At 39.8% G+C, this 4,241-nt stretch overlaps 1 pseudogene; it reads left to right on the top strand.

Moving 5' to 3' along the window:
* The first annotated feature begins 839 nt into the window (after nt 1-839).
* Nucleotides 840-1,969, top strand: LOC131187309 (mesotocin receptor-like; annotated as a pseudogene).
* Nucleotides 1,970-4,241: the final 2,272 nt, after the last annotated feature.

Raw genomic sequence — 4,241 nt, forward strand, 5'->3', positions numbered from 1 at the left:
GGGCGACCTAAGGGCCAAAAGAAACACTGCATTACAACAATACAGAATCAGTATATTTTATCCATGAATGACTGTGAAGAGCTGACAGCAAGCTCGGCTGCTCCTCCTCCTTCTTCTCCCGCTCCTCCTCTCTTGTCCTCCTGCATTCATTTGAGAAAAAACTTGTGGAGCTGCTAAATGTGTCACAAGGGCAAAAAGAACTCACCTGACGTTCGTTCTTGGACCTTCCCAGCTGGATAGGACTAGCTTCTGATATTTCTTTCTAGAGAGGCGGGGGGAAAGGGGGAGAGAGAACTCTCTGGTTCAGGAGTTGCTAAAAGGAAAGAAAAAAAGTGAGCTAAAGGTAAGAAGAATTTCATTGTAACTCTGAAAGGCACTTTTAGGCAAGGCATGCTTGTGTGTTTGTTAATTGTGTCATCCCTCGAGTTTTCATTTAATTGTAGTCTCGCTTTCTACATCTATATTTAGACTGATGCAGAAAGCCATCGTATACAAGGAGGAACTGGGATAAATACTGCAGCTGAGAGGGGAAAAAAAAGACTTGGAGAACTAATAAGCAAGTCTTAACTGTTGTTTTGAAGTAAACGGGAACAAGCCATTGAAATTGGACTCCTGAATTTGAATGAATGCCTTGTGAGAGAGTAGAAAGCTGAGGTTGTCAGAGATTCAAAATGTGACTATGTGGCTCTCAACGTTGGTATAATTCCTTATTTATTTTTTCTCCCCATTTATTTATTTATTTTGCTATAGGAGGAACAAATGAAGTAATTTGGAAAGAGGCAGGATTTATCCTGGGTGGAAAAAGAACTCATAACTCTACATCAACTGCATGCACAGATCCAGGTGAAGGATCCAAAGCAAAAGGGAAATAAATGGGACTTTGAAATAAATAAATAAATAAATAAAGAGGCAAAGGGCCAAATGGGAGTAAAGGGGCCTTCAGGAAAAGGAAAGAAGCACTGAAAGGCCTGGTCCCAAGAAAGGGGAGGCTCTAAAAGACACACTGCACTGCAGAGAAGGCGTCTCTCTTCTCAGTTCAGCCTTGCAAAAGATTCTGGGTGGGAAGCATCTACCATGGATCCTTGGTATTGTTCAAATTGTTCCTTGGGCAATGCCACCTTGGAAAACCAGACTTCACAAGCCAACCAAACTTCAGTCATAAAACGAAATGAAGACATTGCCAAGGTGGAGGTAGCGGTGCTGTGCCTCATCTTTTTCCTTGCCCTGACGGGAAACTTATGTGTGCTGCTGGCAATCTACACAACCCGCCACAAACATTCCCGCATGTACTTCTTTATGAAGCATCTGAGCATTGCTGACCTAGTGGTGGCCCTCTTCCAGGTCTTGCCTCAGCTCATCTGGGACATCACCTTCAGGTTCAAAGGGCCAGATTATCTCTGCAGGTTGATCAAATACCTGCAAGTGGTGGGGATGTTCGCTTCCACCTACATGCTGTTGCTGATGTCGCTGGATCGGTGTTTGGCCATCTGTCAACCCTTGAGGTCTTTACATCGGAGGTCTGACCGGTTGTCTGTGCTCCTCACATGGGTAGTGTGCCTCCTCTTCAGCATCCCGCAGCTCCAAATATTTTCTATGAAGAATGTGGCCACGGAGGGATGGATTGCTGGGCGACATTCATTCAGCCTTGGGGTCCTAAAGCCTATGTCACCTGGATGACCTTGACCGTCTACATCATCCCAGTGATTGTGCTAAGTATCTGCTATGATCAGCTTCAAAATTTGGCAAAATGTGAAGCTGAAAACTGTCCATGAAACAAGTGTGAGTCTAACCTCCAGTAACTCTCATGGTGGCACACTCTCCAGGGTGAGCAGTATCAAACTCATTTCCAAAGCCAAGATACGGACAGTCAAAATGACCTTTATTATTGTCTTAGCCTTCATCATGTGCTGGACTCCTTATTTTATTGTGCAGATGTGGCTTGCATGGGATGAAAATGCTCCAAAAGAAGGTATGGTTTGTTCTCCTTTTTTAAAATACCTGCCTGTGCAGTAATTTGCCTCACTCTTTAAAATGTATCTATAATTGAACTATTATCCGTAGAGCTAATCGGTAATGTGGCATTCAACAAAACCGTAGTAAATGGGCTGATTAAGAAAATGAAACATTACTCAAATGAAAAAAAAAGATCAGTTCATTGGCTGGGACGATAGAACAGGTAAAATCTAAAAAGTGATTTGAAATCTTAGGTATTATTTGTGTGACCTTGAATAAATTGCCAAATTGTCCTGTGATAACATAGAGAACTTGAAGGCTTTTATTAGGAAGCTGTAAATCTGGAGGGATAGGAATAGTTGGCATAGAAATGTCAGGAATTTTTTTTTCATACTACATCAAATATTTGTCTGTTAATCTCAGTGAGAGCATAAGAAAGATAATGTTTATATCAACTGCTGTGAGCAAATGGGAAATTGCTTTTAGGATGGAAGTAGGATGGAAGTGCCTCTGTAGCTATAATCTTTTTCACTGAAGGAACTCAACACTCTCATTGTGACTTTACCCCATCAATTGGCTGATTTCTGTATGCTAGTTCAGAAATGAAGGAAGCAGAGGAATTTTGTGAATGAGTTGTGCAGGCTATCATTGACTGGGGAATTGGGAGCTTAATGGAGAGGCACTAACCAAATGCACTATTTATGTTAGGAATAGCTCATATTGAGAAGGGCTAAAGACTAAATTACACTAATAGAATCATTTATAAAATGTTTAATCATCTAAAAATGCTTCCTATTTGCCTAAAATTAATTGTAGAATAACCTCTTAGGAAAAAGAACTTGGTATTGGATATGATGTTACTTGCTGATTTGTTCTGTCCTTTTTTTTCTTTCTGTTACTTTGAAGAAGTGGATTGTCATCACTGGGTACTTGAAGTTCCTGCTCTTTTATTTGTCCCAGAACTGGAAATCTTCACTTTTAACTCTAAGAAATAACAAACTAATGGATGCATTAGTAAAAGCTTTGGCTGCTATCACTCTGGTATCAACAATGTGTGGCTCAAAATAAGAGCTATGTGGCAAGACATACTTTTCAGCATACTCTCTAATATCTAAATGGGTTGAAATCAACTTTCCATATACATTTATCCACCACCAATGTCCAGTCTACAGAGAAGATGCTGAAGTCTATCAGCTGGCTCACTATTTTTGTGTATGTGTAAAAATACTCAGGCTGCCACTGCCCCCATCACTCCAAAAATGTATAACTGAAGTGTGAGAAGGGTTGGACAGATCCCATTGTGGTCTGGAGGTTGAATGTGTATTTTGTTGAAACTGTACCTCTCATTTGGGATGTTTCAATGTGGAAAATCCAATACTAGTTGTAGCAAAAGAGTCTTATATGGTACCAATAGAAGAGAATACTTGTAGCTCAGGGTTGAACTGTGAGTCCATGGCGCTCTCTGAGTTTGATGGTTTTCTTGCAAATGTTTCATTACCAAACCAGGTAACATCATCAATAAAACCAGGTAACATCAGTGCTTGTAGGAAGATTCTACAAGCAAGAAAACAACCAAGCTCAGAGAGCATCAAGACCTCTTAGGTCTTATATGGCTAGAACTTTAAATGCAAGTTCTACTCCTACCCATTAAGAAAAGAAATATTTACAAAACAAATGTTTAGTCATAGTAACTGGATGAAAAAAGAAATTGAATAATGGAGACTTGGCAAAGTAATTAAATTTGATTAGACCTATTAAAAGTCAAAAGTTGGATGACTCTGGATGATTGATTACCTTCGTGTCAGAGAAGAGTCATTAAGTTCCTTCCAGCTCATTTTTTTTTTAACTTTAGTAACATCGAAGTTACAGTCATACTCTGAATGCCCAACTACTATAATTCAGATAGGTGGGCTTCACTCATCTCTTTCCAACTTCAAATACCTTGTTCCTTCTTTTCCCAAAAGATAATTTTGAGATAATGCATTTTTTTCAGTAGAAACATAAAGGATGAGCTTGCTTAGCCATTTTCCTCTTCCTATTTTTCCATGTCAATTATCCTTCCCCAGCTGGGAGGAGGAAAGATAGTCATGGTGTTGCAGTAAAGATGCAGAGAACCCAGATTTGTCTTCCTGTTCTGATTGCAACCCTCTTTAACCAGGGGCTTTCTCTCAGCCTAACTTCTGTTCTTTGTCCTGTTATACATATCAGCTCAGTGCATGAGGAAAGTCATCATATTACTATCTCAATGAAAAGTCCAAGAATAAAATATTCTCTAGGCATTGTTTTAT

Source organism: Ahaetulla prasina, unplaced genomic scaffold (assembly GCF_028640845.1).
Source record: "Ahaetulla prasina isolate Xishuangbanna unplaced genomic scaffold, ASM2864084v1 Contig249, whole genome shotgun sequence".
NCBI lineage: Eukaryota > Metazoa > Chordata > Lepidosauria > Squamata > Colubridae > Ahaetulla > Ahaetulla prasina.